Genomic DNA, 16593 nt, shown 5'->3' with positions numbered 1-16593 from the left:
GTAGGCAAGAGCAATGAGCTGTTTCGCCAACATGAAGGGGTTAAACTGCATCTCAGTGAGCAAATGAAGCTTTGGAGTCAAGAGCAATTCCAGGAATTCCTGCTACCTCGATAGAGGCCTGTCTTGCAGAATCTGCCACAGTGAACTCTTGGGAACACATTAAATTAAGTGTCCTAAATTCGCCTAACTATGCATTTAATTTGGCTGTAATAGGACACTCTCTGTGTAATAGCGGAGTTGCTGTATAATAGAGGAGTAGCTGCATATTAATATTTTGATTATTAAGGACATGTGTATTGGAGGCTTGATAACTATGTAATATATTATTGCTTAATTGCTCAGGCTCTTAAGTATGTTTTCATAATTAGCTGCTATTTAGTTAACGTAAATATCCAGCTTATTAAATACAGAAATGCATTTCTGCTCCCAACAGCTATTTGCATGAGGAGAAACAACATGAGCTGAGCAACCAGGAGCCCTGGGTAGTGAGGTGGGAGGACAGGGACCCCACAAGTGGCCCAGCAGCCACTTCAACTGGCAGCACAAAAAGGCCATTTTGCCCCCAGAAGCTCATCACAGGCACTCCAAACTCCACAGTCCGTATTGGACGTGATGGGAAGCCTTTCTGAGTTGAAGCCATGGCTTTGTCTGGTTCCTTTCAAGCAGAGATAATCCCCCTCTACCTGGACCAGACAGTTGATGTGCTTCCTCCTTCCTTAATTTGGTAATAAATCTGCCAAGCTGGGAGGCTTCTGAATGAGGCTTTTGCTCTTGTTTCTGCATGGAGGACCCATAAAAACCACATGGAAATGAAAGGCAGAAATGCATATTTCATACTTTGCCTAAGCTGGACCCACAGCTGGCGGATCATCAGCATTTAACTGTTACAAGCACCAGATCTCCCCCTCAGCATCTCCCACCTCCCCAGCGCCAGCACCATCACAGTGTGAGCAAAGGCAAATGCTTTTGGGACATCACCTTCAGCCTGAGCTTGCTCCCTGCAATGGGTGACCCTGCTCAGGAGAAACGGGGTTACCATGGTGGGACCACAGAAACCTACAGCCAGGGCTTGCTATGGCAACGCCTTGTGTGCAGCCGAGCCCAAGGCTTGGAAAACCACTGGTTTAGGGTGTTCCTGTTTGCTGTGATGCAGAGAAGCAGCCCTGGACCATGACAGTGGGGAGGTCTTGGCTTTAGACCCTGCAGATGCTCTCTGCCTGGCTCACAGCAGCAGCAAATGGCAAAATCATCCCAACCGCTTGTGCTGCTCCGATGGAGAGCATCGCTTCCACCTCAAGGTCGGAGCTACCACGAGCATCCCAGCCCATTCCTGCTCCTGGTGAGGTGGCAGCACTCAAAATCCCTCAAATCCTGGGATGAAACAGTCCAAAGCAGGGGTTGAGCTTGTTTTTTAAGCTCACAGGTTTCTTGTTTTGATTCCTAAATGCTACATTTCAACGTGTTTATTGTCCCACTACCTAAGAGGGGAGGAAGGTTGAATGAGCTAATAACTTAACCGCCGCCAACATGTTTATTTGAGAGCTTTTTAAAGAGCTTTAGCAAATACAGTATATACAAGGGAAGGAAAAAAAAACCCCTTGGTGCCAGCATGTGTAATTCCTCTAGGAGCAAGTCTGATAGGAACACAAACCCATGCGTGCTTCCAAACTGTAACCAATATTTGCACATCGCAGTGACTAATTCCCCGCTCTGCGCCACAGAACAATAGGTGTAATAGCAAGGAACAGCAATGCAGAGCGTGGTTGTCTGGTGCCTGCTTCTGTGACACATAAACAGGGAGAGGAGGAGGATTTTTATCTACCTGGATAACTATTCGCTGAACAGCGGGTTACAAATGTGCTCGGAAAATGCTGACCCAGGGCTGCTCCTGCACCTCCTGTGCTGGATTGGCACATGATTTGCAGCACTGCGGGAGTTCTGGAGCTGACCTCATTAGCAGTGCATTTCCTGGCTTGTTAGCATCATATTTGTATAATTTACGGCACCTTCGTTTTTATGGAATGTGTTCCTTGTAGAGTGTAATGGCAGCAATATATTTAACCTCTCCTATTTAGGAATGCTGTTGCTGAAGGCAGCCTGGAGATATAAAAGGGATTTTTTTTTCATCTCTTCTTTCTTGCATCCTTATGGGTTGCTTTTTCTTTTTTTCCCCTACTCATTTGCTAGATACCCACATATACGTGGAACCTGCAAAGTGTTCATAAAAGGCAACGTGAAGCTGTGCTCAGGAAACCGCAGCTTTTCAGGAGCATTCCCAAGGTCAAGCCCCTAAATCAGTGCAGTGTCATCTTTCCAAAGCCATTACTCAGCTGCTGGAAGAGGAATGAGAACTGCACCAGCAAAAAGGAAGGACAGCTCAGCGGTGAAGGCACAAGGATGGATTTGGGCTCCTGGCTCTCTTGGCCAACCTTGGGCACATCTCTCTGATGGTTTTAAAGATGGGGATGCTCCTTTCCTGCTCTGCAGGTCCGGTGTGGCCAGGAACCTCTGCACCAGCGTGGAGTAACCTCAAGTAAAGGAGTGTATGGGCTGGGAGGGGGCAGACGGGACACACTGCTCATGGACTGAGGTTTAAGAGGTGGGTTTGGACCCTCCTCCTGCTTGTCTGAGCTGCTCTGAGCAGGCAGCGGGTGATCCCAGGACAGGAGCATGTCACAGTGGGATCAGCCCCACTGTCTGTGTGAGTCTGTGCATCCCAAATCCCCCCAAGGAGCATCGTGGTCTGCTGGAGGGAAGCTCTGGCACCATTCTTAGCGCAGAGCCTTTAGGAATACGATCCTATTTCTGTCCCAGTCATCTCAGTTGTTTTGTTGCTCTCTGGTAAATTAAAGCATTGATTTTTGTAAGTGTAAGGAGGACAGGAGAAGGTGATCTGCAGAGAACCCCTCCGAGCAACACAGAGCTAAACAAGACAGGGGCAGCCGGTGGCTGTGCCTCTGGCCAGCCCCTTTCCAGAGCAAAAAGCCCTGGGAAGAGGCAACCAGCCACATCTGTGCTGCACTCCGGCTGGAAGCACAGAGGACATTGCCCTGGCTTCACGTCCCATCCTTACAGCCATCTCCAAGAGCATGGCATGACCAGATGTGGTCACCTACAATGCCAACTTACCCTCAGTGCTCAAAATCCATGGAGAACAGCAACACTTGTAGGCTCTGAGCCAGCCCAGCCCCATCAGAGGTGTCTGAAATAGGGCAGATAAACCCCTGCAAATGCCTGTTTCCCTCCATCTCAATGGAGCCCCAGGTGACGGCGCAGATGGAGATGTCTTCTGCTGATGACTGAAGTCCCCACCTGCAGAGATGTTTACTACTGATGTGTAAAGCTGACTGCAGTGTGGAGCAGGGTTCTCACTGGGGGTGCTGCTCTTGAGGCAGGCTCCGACACGACAACGCGGGTGTTTTCCTGAGAGCCAGAGGAATGCAGCACCCAAACCACTGGAACGCCCTTTGGGGCATGAGTTAATGCCAGGTTGCTCTCGGGGCTCACCCATCACACCACCAAGCTGGCACCACTTGAAAGCAAGTGCCTATGACTAACCAGACCCTGTGCTAGATTAAAACCGTGCTTATTTCTGGCTTTGTCTGCGCATTTGAGTGGAGGGAGCGGGCTGAGACGCAGAGTCAGCAAAAATGGCTTTCCCCAGGGGTGCTCCAGTCAGTGAGGACTCCAGGGTGATGTGAGTTGGGGTTGTCCTACATCCCCTGTTCCTCCCATGGAGGCTAATTTGTCCACTGGTTCCTTAAGCTTTGAGTAGACATCAGACTAAGACCATTTCTGCTCTTCCTTTACTGGGCTTAGATCAACTCTGAGACTCTGGGAAGAGGTTTAAGGGGTCTGTGGATTCATGAAGCAGAACATTCCATTACGTATACTGTGGTATCTCCTACAGCAAGCACCTCTCCCAGTGGGAAGTGGGCTGAGAACACACACAAACTCATGTCATGCAGGTGACTGAGGAGCCCATGGCTTGTTTCAAGTGAATATGGACCCAGCTCAAGAGAGCTAAAGGTCTCCAAAGCTAATTTCTCCTCCCTGCTCCTAGTGTTTAATGAATTCCTCTGCATCCCTTGGTGCTGTATTTCCAAATCAGTGCCATTCCAGCATTACTGGATAATTGCTAACGGGATGGGCACAGTGGCTGCTTCCCTGCTCTGTCCAAGCCTTGTCTCTGCAGTTGTCAGCTCCACCTCCATTCCCTGTGCTAAACTGCTGGTCTGAAGAGGGTGAAGTGAAAATTAAGCAGCTTTTCCTCAGGAGACAGAGCCCTCCAAGCCTGAACTAACCCATCCCTCCTGGTACGGAAACTATTTGCAAGGTTAAGAAGGGCCTGGGGCTCTCGCTGCGGCCAAGTGCATCCTCCATCTGCTCCTGCAGAGCCATTCCTTGCCTTTTTCTTTCCCTAAAGTCACAAATTCACTCCTATCTCTCTATTATGGGATGAGACAACCTAAAGGTCAGCTTAGGCACGCCATGGACCTCCTGCTGCGTGCGTGATCTGAGACCAAGGTTCTCCTCAGACAGGACCAAGCACCCGACCAAGTCCCTCCATCTCACCACATGAAACCTGCTGTTTCCTGGCTGAGTTCCCATCTGCTTTTCTCCAGTAAGGATCTAAAACTCCAGGATCCCACTCTGGGGGCGAGAGGTGAGGAGCCTGCATCGTGCAGAGCTTCCTGTCTCCACTAGCTTGTGGTTTGCTTGTGCCTTAAACCAAGATTCACATCCCTTCTAACTTGATTTAAATTGAACCTGTCTCATTAAGTGGCTTATGTACCTGCTTCCTTGTCTAAACATCCCGTTTTCATGCTGCTCAGGTCGCCTGTGATGCCTCGCAGTGATGAATTCCATGGGTTAGCTAACAGTTGCATAAAAATACATCTTTTTGGGATGCTTTTCAGCCTGTTTGCACCTGACATGGCTCTTGGGCTGTGACAGCGGTTCCAGATTACTCACCTTCCCCCTCCATTTCTATTTGCTTTCCCGTTTTGCCCAAGCCCATCCTAATTCCATTCAGCCTCAAGCTGAAGAGCAAGTAGGATCAAAAATGGCTTTCTGATACCAGGAGGGGAAATTCGGCTTTGTCTGCTCCCGTTGCTGCTCACAGGTTCACGTGTGGAGGACCTACAAGTGGTACCTTCATGCTGGGTTTAAAGGGAAGAGACATCTGAGCTGGCTGCAGAGTCCCAGCTTGGGCAGGGATGTGCTCCATGCTCCACGTACTTGGATGTGGCCCTTGGCCCATGCGATCTGCTCCAGGGCTGCTTCCAGTGAGGAGAAAGCAAGGTGAAGGTGGCATTTCCAGTGTGAGTCAAGAGCCAGCCTCCTCTGCTGCTGTCCAAGAGGTCCTGGCCCTGTAGTTATCTGCTGCAGCATGTGTCAATGGGCAGACACCCAAGGGGCTGGTCATGGTGACATTATCACCCCAGTTACCACTTGGGGTCAACAAGCATTTCCACCCAGCCCAAATACCTGCAGAGAGCAAAGAAGAGAGTATTGATCTGATCTGCGCGAGGCAACAGCCGCCACCAGCACCCCAGGGACCCACCTCCCTTCCTGCACCCCGGTGCTGCAGTGGGGAGCACCCATCCCCATGGGAGAAGCCGGGTGGTGGGTCTGGAAGCACGCAGGGATGGGGTGAGCATCGCTCCTACCGTGGCGCGAGGCTCCGGCTTTGCAGCAGCCCTGGGAATGAGCAGCAGCACCAGTAATGTCTCCATGGCTTCTTGTTAGCTGCACTCTAAGCAGGAAAGTGACTGGCCCTGACAATATAATTTACATTGCTGTATAAAACTATCTGTGGAAGCCAAGCTAATTTGTGCCAGATTAGGCTATTTGTCTCAGCCACTGTCTAACGGCACAATCTATCAGAGGGCTGTTTTCAAATATCGCTTTTCAAGCGTGCCCTTGAGAGGCGGGAATTGATTGGGATCTTAGAAAGCAAAATTACAGCAATAACTTAAAAGAAACAATAATTACTGAATCATACCAGTGTCAGCACTCTGCAAAACATGAAATAGCCATCAAACCCCAATCCAATATATTCTGAAGCAAATTTATTGAATGGAAAAAGCAGTTGAGTGAGGCTTTTTTTCTCCCCTCTCCCTTCGCCCCCTCTCCCTCTCCCTGTACATATGGTTATCTCAAAACCGCAAGTGAATGAGTCGATAATTCTTGTCATTGACTGCTCCATTTTCAGAGAGTCAAGAAAAGATCCATTAGCTACCTCCCGACTCGGTGTCTTTCCCCTTCCCCTCCAGTCATTTGCTAGTCTGCACTCCTCAGGCAAACAAACATATATAACTAATCATCTGTTAAAACGCCGAGCCCCCTAATAAATCTCTGCAACTGAAATACTTTAATGGGTAATTAATTGATCCTGTTCCAGAGGAGTAATAAGATAATAAATTAGACAATATTTCACTCAGTTGTGTCAGTGTACTGCTAATGGTGCTGTAGGGCTAAGCCGAAGGATAATAAATTAGCCAGAAATTAACTGCTAAGAGCTTTCTGCAGAGAAATGGGCTGACAGGCAAGGCGCTGTGATTTAGGGCCCCGCTGCCATTGCGGTGCTCTCCATCCCATTTATTTATTTCCTGGTGCTTGCAAACGTGGGATGCTGGTTTGGAGCTGGAGGTGTGAGGGGATGGGCGAGGGGCACAGCACCCTGTGCCGGATCCCGGGAAGCACAGGCAGGGCTGGAGAGTGGCAGATTTATTGCAATGTGGATGCGCTGCATGTAGGTAAATTACTTTTGTGCTGACTATAAAGACTGTCTCTAAGGCAAGTTATTACCCATCCAGCAAACAAAAAGGAAATTTTTCCTAGTGTATCTGTCATATTTCACGGGAAGCTTTGGCACAGACATCGGGAAAGTCGACGCTGAAGGATCCATCCTCGCCTGGTGCAAAGCAGCACAGCCCTGCTGAAGCCTGGCTGCTGGCTCCAGCTCTGGTAATGAGAAGTTGAAGAGGCTTTTAAGCCTGGCCCACACACACACAGATGTCTGTAGCAGGGGCCATTGAATGCCAAGGACTTTGATTGTGCCAGAAGCAGCCAGGCTCCAGCAATGCCAGAGGGAGGTGGGACACAAAGGTGGGCTTAGGGAGACCCAAAGGTCTGCTGCAGTGTATTAGACTAGAGACTGGCAGGGTTGGACCATCCCAGGGAGGCAGAAGACAGAACAAAAGGTGGCTTTAACAAGCCAGAAAACCACCGGCCGTCTCAGGGGCTCTGGATTTATTTCCCACCTACAGCTAAGTGGAAGAGGAAAACAACGATCAGCCTGTGGTGGAGGAATCTGGCTTCCTAGAAAGAAGGAAACATTTGAAGTTCTCTGCTTTGTAGAAGAAACTGAAATATATGGCATCTGATTCAAACATGCCATTCCAGAGGGTTCATGTTACCCTTAGTCCAAGCCCAGAGTGTGTTTGGAACTAAAGGAATTGAAAATTCCTGCTGAACTCCAAGCTTTGAGCACTGTAGGACACAGCTTTGGGACCAGGGGATAGTGGGAGGGTGAAAGTCATATTTCAGAGGTGGAGATGCGGGGACAGGGAAGGAACAGGCTGGTGAAATGCCATGGGAAGCTCCCCAGTGCACCCACAGTGTCCTGCATCCCGATCCAGCTCAGCCCCACAGCATCCCGCAGCATCCCACCAAGAGCATCTCAGCAGACACCGCGGCCAAGCACCTCTCCTTGAGTTTGCCCTCTCCCGCTCCCCCTGTTCTCCTTCCTGCTGCCTTTGCTTCCTGAGAGGAGGTGAAGAGAGTGATAATCAGCTGGGGCACCAGGAGAGCTCATGGATGAGATTAAAAGCAAATCAAAGAAGAAAAATTGTGGCATGGTTTATGTCTTCCTAATTAAAACCCCGCCAGTCTCCCTTCTCTTCCCCCCACCCTTTCCCAGCTAATGTTACACTAACGAGCTGAGTTTAGTGGCATTTATGTAGATAAAAGTCCTGATGATTGATCTCAATGGCTTGTTAAAATTAGTTTCAGTCCACCATATTGATTTAATTCCATTGCTTGAAAGTGCTAATTAATAATGATAATAAAAGTGTCTGGGCTCATTATTATCAGGAGGCAGGTTGGGAAGGGGATGAGGGGCACAGCGGCTTGTGCATCACTCGCTCCATCTAAAAATGGCCTTTGGAAAGCTGGCGGGGAGTGGAAAGCAAACAAGGCAGGGAGGAAGGCAAGGGGGAGGATAGGGGGGTCTGGGTTTGCCCTTAGCCAGGGTCAGAGTAACTCTGCAGGGTGGGTTTGCAGAGTGACAGTGACTTTGCAACACTGCGGGAACCAAAGGCATGAGGCTGGGCTCTCCCAGATCCATAGGGATCAGTGTAGTCTGCTCCCAGCACCTCCACCTTGGGGACACAAGCCCTGGGGAGCTCAGGGGACCACCAGGTATTTTACATATCCCCGTCTGAACCATCCCCATAGGCTTTAATCCTCAGGGGCTGTTGCAGGGTTGTGTTGGCCAGGCAGAACCCTGCCAGCCCTATGCTGGGTGGGCTCAGGCACCCATCAGTTAGGCTCCTGTTAGATCCCTTTGTGTTTCCTAAAGTGTTTTGCACTGGGATTCATCCCTGGCCCAAACCTCAGTGTCCGGGAGCAGCTCCCATTAAGGAATTTGCCGAGGATGCACTGCCTGCAAAACAATGCTCCTGCTCTCCTTCAGATACCTGCTGTCTCCAGCTACTGCAGCCGCTTTCCTGGGGAAATTAATTAGTGTAATTAATATATTTACGCAATCATTCCAAGTGCTGATTACAGACAACTGCAGAGGAAACTTCCAACAGTGACAGCACCTCTTCCTTGGGCTCAGCGCTGGAATCGCTCTGCATTTGTTCAGCTCTGCTCTTGGCCAGCTCCTTTGACACGACCCTCCAGCACCCTCCTCATTGCCTCCAGGCCCCAGCAGCCCAATAGCCATCCCCTATCCTGGTGTCTTCCCACTGGAGCTTCCCTGGCAGTAACTAAGCTGGCACCCACCGTGCAGTGTGAGGCAGGAGCTTGGGCAAAGGGAAAGCAGGTTGGGGAAGGGCCCTTCTCTCCCCCTCCTTTTCCCTTCTTTCTCTCCTTTCTCTTCTTAAAAACTCTCAATGTCTTTCTCATCCATCATTTTCTCATTCCCTCTCTCCCATACACAGCGAGGCAGCTAATGGAGTCTGCAGTAATTCAGTCCTCGACGGGGGCTGTAATTTCAATAAATAATTACAGGACTTGATTTCATCTCCCTCCTTCCTGAGACGCGATTGCGCAAACTCATCACTGGGATGTTCATTAGAGGTGGGACCTCAGGGTGGGCTCGGGGACTGCAGGGGGCAGACCCTGCTTTTCCACTGGGGTCACTGACTCTGTGTTTTGAATGTGGGGAATCACAGAATCATTGAATCATAGAATGGTTTGGGTTGGAAAGGACCTTAAGATCATCTAGATCCAACTCCTTACCATGGGCAGGGACACCTCACACTAGACCATGTCACCCAAGACTCCATCCAGCCTGGCCTTGAACACTGCCAGGGATGGAGCATTTACATCATATAACCGACCCAAGAAGACTGACCATGGCAAAGACAAATCCAAGACAAATAATTCCCCCCGGATGCTGCAGGCAGCGAGACCATCAATAGCCATTTCTAGTGCCTCTGGTCTTGGCTGAAAACAAAGTGAAGGTCCCCGAGTTCTCCTATAAATGGTAATGATAACACAATTATCATGCAAAACAAAAATTAAGTTTAATGGTGCAGAGCCAGGGTGTACTGTGGAGGTAATTCATATTAATTATGTTTGGATTAAAAGCTTATTTCTTTTGTTAGCATCTGCAAGTAGGAACTTAGCAGTAAAAAAAGCTGCATATAATTACTGCATCTTATGGAGGAGCAGTGTCGAACTTAATGGAGCATCCCCGTTCTCTCTGGGCACCCGACGAGTGCTAATATTTCACATTTTATGAAATACAGAAGAAATAAATTACAGGTTTAATGATAAGCATTACTTGGGCTTGCAATGCAGTGCGACTGGCTACTTAATGCGCTCAGACCTGCAGACCTGAGTGGCGCAGGGCTGGGGGCAGAGGGTGCCCCCGTTCAGGGGTGCCCATGGGGACACAGTGCACCCCAAACCTCTGCCTCAGCCCCTGCCTCAGCTTGTGGGATGCTTCTGCCCGTCGGGATGAGGTTGTGAGCTCATGCAAGGGGTTGATGGATGCAGTGGTCAGGTCTGCAAACTGTTCTTCTTGCCTGAAGTCACACCCTGAGTGCCTCTGTGCTGCAGTCAATGCCACCCATTGCAGTGATCCCCTCATGTCACAATCGGTGCCACCCATTGCAGTGATCCCCCTGTGCCACAGTCAATGTCACCCATTGCAGTGATCCCCTCATGTCACAATCAGTGCCACCCATTGCAGTGATCTCCCTGTGCCACAATGTCACCCATTGCAGTGATCCCCTCATGTCACAATCAGTGCCACCCACTGCAGTGATCCCCCTGTGCCACAGTCAATGTCACCCATTGCAGTGATCCCCTCATGTCACAATCGGTGCCACCCACTACAGTGATCCCCCTGTGCCACAGTCAATGTCACCCATTGCAGTGATCCCCTCATGTCACAATCGGTGCCACCCATTGCAGTGATCCCCCTGTGCCACAGTCAATGTCACCCATTGCAGTGATCCCCTCATGTCACAATCGGTGCCACCCATTGCAGTGATCCCCCTGTGCCACAGTCAATGCCACCCATTGCAGTGATGCCCCCGTGCCGCAGTCAATGCCACCCATTGCAGTGATCCCCTGTGCTGCAGTCAATGCCACCCATTGCAGTGATCCCCTGTGCTGCAGTCAATGCCACCCATTGCAGTGATCCCCTGTGCTGCAGTCAATGCCACCCATTGCAGTGATGCCCTCATGTCACAATCAGTGCCACCCATTGCAGTGATCTCCCTGTGCCACAATGTCACCCATTGCAGTGATCCCCTCATGTCACAATCAGTGCCACCCACTGCAGTGATCCCCCTGTGCCACAGTCAATGTCACCCATTGCAGTGATCCCCTCATGTCACAATCGGTGCCACCCATTGCAGTGATCCCCTGTGCTGCAGTCAATGCCACCCATTGCAGTGATGCCCTCATGTCACAATCAGTGCCACCCATTGCAGTGATCTCCCTGTGCCACAATGTCACCCATTGCAGTGATCCCCTCATGTCACAATCAGTGCCACCCACTGCAGTGATCCCCCTGTGCCACAGTCAATGTCACCCATTGCAGTGATCCCCTCATGTCACAATCGGTGCCACCCATTGCAGTGATCCCCCTGTGCCACAGTCAATGTCACCCATTGCAGTGATCCCCTCACGTCACAATCGGTGCCACCCATTGCAGTGATCCCCCTGTGCCACAGTCAATGCCACCCATTGCAGTGATGCCCCCGTGCCGCAGTCAATGCTACCCATTGCAGTGATCCCCTGTGCTGCAGCCAATGCCACCCATTGCAGTGATGCCCCCGTGCTGCAGCCAATGCCACCCATTGCAGTGATGCCCCCGTGCTGCAGTCAATGCCACCCGCTGCTGTCCCTGAGTCCCTCCCGGGGAGAGCTGCAGGCACAGCTGAGGGTCTGGTTTCAACCAGGGTTCTGTTTTCATTCTAAATACCCCCCTGGCTGGGTGCCGGCGCCGTGGGGGGCAGGTTATGCTGACCCGCCTGCAGTAGGGGACGAGGTTAATCCCACTGTCATCACCACCCATAGCCCATTCACCCCGTAAACTCTCTGGGAGAGTCTCCCTGCTCCTTATTAGTCCAGAGCTTGACATAAGCTGTGGGTGCCAGCTGCTATTTTAATACATTTGTGCTGATCCGTGTCTTCCTTTTAAGCACAAACTGGTTTGGGACTGGTCTAGAAGTGCTGCAGGGGCTTCAGCCTTGATTTACAGAAGGGAAAGGGACACTTTTAAAAGCATTTATTATTATTATTATTACTACTACTATTACTACTATTTTTATTTATTACTATTACTATTATTATTTAAACCAGAAAAGCCTCCAGCTCTGCCCCCAAGTTCCAGACTCATTGACACAGGCAACCTGGCCCCAGATCCCGCAGACCATGGAAGGTGTTGAAAGAGGCTCAGGGCTTGGGGGTGTGTTTCAACCAAAGGCTCAGGCTGGTTTGGTTTCTCCCATTTCCCACACCACAGTTTTTCTTCAGGGGTTTAAGCTGCATCGACACCATCATTAGTATTATCTGGTTATTGATCTAAGAATTAAAAGTTCTATAGCTGGGCCTTAAGGTCTTGCTCTAACAGACCATAATGACCTGGAGCAGCTGCCCAGCTCAGCAGCCTGGACTGCAGCAGGATTGCTCGGGACAGAACCATGAGGGATGTGACATGGTCTTTAGTTACCATCCAGGTGACTGAATGCTTCAGTCAGTTCCTTCCAGTTGGAATCTGGCTGAGGAGGAAAGGAAGATGCACAGTAAATGGTCCCTGTACAGGCAGGAATTGGCTTTTAAATGATGGGAGCAAGGGATGTGGCAGCAGAGGGGAAAGCAGATTGACTTGGCTTCACAGCAACCATTCAACAAAACACCTGGGATGAAACTGAGATGAAACTGGGTGATCCCATCCTGGACTGGGTAGCACATGGCCCAGGCCAAACAGCCTGCAGCTCCTATAGATGGGGATGCAGCTATTATTGGCCATCACTAAGGTGTCTGCTCATACACAACGTGCCAAGTGTCTTTGAGAGGCAGCCTTAATCCCCAACAAGCAAGGAGTTACCCACACATGGTCAGTCCCCCAGATCTTTCCTGTATTAGGACATCCTTAGTTTGGGAGAAAGGCGAGGTCTCCAACTCCCAGAATAGCAGCAGGACCCTGGCTACATCCTGCACCAGCAGGATGGGGTGGACCCAGAGGTGGCCAAGGGCTGGCTCCATTTGTCTCAGTACTTTAAATTCAGGGATATTTCTATCTTTACATCTCCATATGTCAAGTATTGTCATATCTGACATAATTCATGCAACACGGACACTAGGGATTCCCCTGGGAAGGGCTTTCTCCCTCTTACACCTTCCATTGCCTGTTTTTGCCTACGCTCTGCCCACTGGATTGACTGCAGATACTTGTGGCTCCTGCTCTGTCTCACTAGAAGGAAATAATTTCACTTCATTACTACCTTGGTGCTTTAAAAGCTCACAGAATCCTCCTGGGGTTCACTTTGCAAAGCTCCCGCCTGGAGAGCAGGGATGTGGTCCCAATCGGAGCCCTGTTTGGAGCCTTGGGGGTGACATGCGAGGGACAACCTGCTCTAGGGGGAGAGCAAGAGCAGCCAGCAGGTGACTGGGAGATAAATAACTCCAGTTCTTTAGAGAAGAGCCTCTGTCCATCGACCAGAGAAATGATGGGGAGCAGTGGGCGAGGGCACCCGGAACCTGAGGGATCCATGTGCCCATAAATCAAACCCCAGCCTCATCCCTCCACCCTGCTGCAAGAGGGAAAGCAGCGAATGGGCAACACATACGTGTGCATGTACACACACAAACATCTCTATACACACACCCACAAAGCAGATTCCATAAATCAGCACTATTCCTGGCTTTCCTTTTTTTTTTTTTTTTTCTATTTCCCCCCTTCTTTTGACACAACAAATCTTTTTCTTTCCCTTTTTGTTGTGAAACCAGTGGTGGGGATTGCATCATCTCCCTTTCGCTTCCTTCCCCACCCGCCCCTAGAACAGCACAGATTAAGATAAAGTGATAGTGCTGTGTCAAAGAGTGCTTTACTGCCTCACTTGGGATAGAAGAGGAGAGGTTAATTTATCATCGCTGGGGAGAACTGACAGAAGAGAGATATACTACCGAAGGGGGATTTAGCACAGGGCCAAGAAACTTCACACTATTTTTACCATCTGTCACATGCTCTAATAAAGCAGGACAAAATATGAAGAAAGGAAAAATGAACTATCAAACACTGATGTAATGCAGCCCATAAATCTAATTTAATTACTTTGCATGGAGACAGGTCCTCGAGTCCGTGTGAATATACTGGATTTTCTTGGCAACTTAACAACTAAGTGTTTTAATAACATCACACTATAATTTATTCTGCTTGAAACACAAAACCTCTTTTGTGCAAGTTGCTTTTCTTTTTTTTTTTCCCTTCTCCCTTTTTTTTTTTTCCTTGTGTGTGAGAACTGTTAATTTTTCCTGCTAATGTCAAAACTGGCATAAATTCACATGTGAACTTGAAGCCTGACTGTGAAAAAAGGCGGAGGTTAGCGAACGCCTTTTTATTGTTCCTTGCTGGCTGCGTGTGCTCGTGTGTGCACACACAGGGGGCTGCGCATGATGGAGAAATAATTGGGCCTGGTGATGACTTAGGTGAAGAGAGTTGTCTGGGTAATTAGATTTTAATCTCATGACAAGAATAGGGTAGGAAGAAATTGGGGTTGGCCAAAAAACCCCAAAAGTAGAGGGACAAAAATGAGCCTGTTTTGGTACGAGGCAGGCGAGGAGGAGGAAGGACCTGCCCGCGTGAAGGCTCTGCAGGGGCAGGGACCCACAGGGACCAGGAGCAAATCAAACCCAGTAGAATTATTATTCAATATGTGTTCCTGTGAATCCGGATGCAGTTACAGAAATTATTGCTAATAATGAAAGCTATATATCAAAGGTTATAAAATCCCTGTGTGCTGGGACACAATTTTTCTAGGCTTTGTTCTGAACCATTAAAGATGACATATTGAGTTTGTGTGCCTCTGTGTTTAGTAAGAGACATTTAAATCTGATTTTAACCTAAACTGGCAATTCTGACATTTGTCTCTGGTCTTTAAAGTAGGAGCTATGATGCCACCGAGCATGGGGCCGCAGGCTGCCCCCCCCTCCCAGCCCCCATGACCTCACGCAGCAGGGAAGGAGTGAGCAGGTAATTAATTTGTTAGATCATCAGTGATTCATGTAAAATAAAACCATCACTCTCTGCACAATTCCCCCTGGGAGGAGGAAAAGAGGGAGGAAAAGGAACGTCTCGTGCGGAAGAGGCCGGCACTGAAAGCAGAGGGAGCGTGGGATGGGTGTGCAAAGACCCTGCCTGCGATCCGAGGACGCGGTGGGATGAGGTCCCTGGTTGATGGGCACCCACAGCCCCATTGGGAAGCTGGTGGCGCGTGTGGTCCTGCCCCCAGCACCACAGCATCCTCATGGAAGCAGGATTGTCCCCATGGGGAGGTCCAGCCACTTGTAGGGGATCAGGGAATGGAATCACTCCTGCCCCAGGGCTCTCATTGCTGCCTCTGCAAAGTTTATTTAACACTAAAACTCCAGGGGCTGCTCAGAGACAGGGCTCAGGGTCTGGAGAAGGCAAAGCCCAGCGCATGTCCCCTGCTTGCTGCCCTTCAGGCCCCTTCCCCTCCCATCTCCCTGCTGCATCGGCCTTTGGAGAGGTGGGAAAAGACAAATTCGGGGCACATTTTCGGGCGCAATTCGAATTTCTTCTTCTCCCTCTTGTGCAAAAAGGTCATTTAAGTGGAGGGGAAGCAAAAGCAGGACGACGTCCCCAAGTGAGGACCCATCCTCGTGGCTCTTGGTGGATGCTGCCGGGTTCACCAGGCCCATGTCGTGATGTAACAGCTGGAGCTCTTGCTCAGAGTTGTTTTATCACACACAGAGTCAAAATGTCAGATGATTTATGTGACCAAGCCTGGATTTAACACGAGAAAGCAGGTTTGCTGTGAACTGAGCTGCTGCGGTCCCCTATCCCCATCCCTGTCCCCATCCCTGGGCTCACACACTCCTGTGCAGGAGCCAAGTGTGATGGAGTGATGGAGTTTGCAGAATTGGGGTTTTGCTTTGACTCTGGGCAAGGCTCCTCAAAACTTGCTGGGTCTCAGAGCATTTTCTCTGCAATCATTGATTTTTCAACACTGGTTTCCCCATATAGAGCTCCTGCTGCAGCAAATCCATTTGACTTTGTGGTAGCACCTCAAGGGAGGAAAGTGATGGTTTAAAACAGGACAAGTGCAGCAGGAGGCACTGCGCTGGGGGTATGGGAAGGTGCCACTTGGGCACTATTTGCTCAAGGATAAAAGTTTGGGAATCTGTAGGCAGTGTGACCTCTGCACGTGAGAGCCAGCCCCGGCCACAGGCGCTGCATAAATGTAGAGCAAACCACAAATCCTTTAAGCCCAAATAATCTTCTCCAAACCCGGCATCCCACCGGCTCTATGGGAAGAGAGAAAACTGTGGCTGAAAGCTCGATATGACTGAACTGGGGGGTTGCTGGGAGGTGTTTGCTTGGCACGTGGGGTGTTAAGCTGGTGCTGAGGGTCTCCGGGGCCCCACTGCCTCATAGGAGCCCCTTGAGGCTTTGCATGTGAGTGATGGGGGGGACTAAAGCAGCGCAGGAGCAGGGGTAGGATGTGGGATGTGGTACGTGGGGAGCTGACATGGGGCAGAGGAGCAAGGGTCAGCCCATGGGACACGGCTCCGGGATGGGAAACCCAACGCTCTGGCACAGGCTGGTGCCACTTGTGCTGGAGGAGATCCATTGCAGGTTATTTTTGCTGGGAATTG

This window comes from Strigops habroptila, chromosome 21 (genome assembly GCF_004027225.2).
Source record: "Strigops habroptila isolate Jane chromosome 21, bStrHab1.2.pri, whole genome shotgun sequence".
NCBI lineage: Eukaryota > Metazoa > Chordata > Aves > Psittaciformes > Psittacidae > Strigops > Strigops habroptila.
The sequence above is the reverse complement of the archived record's forward strand: the minus strand, read 5'-3'. Positions refer to the sequence as shown.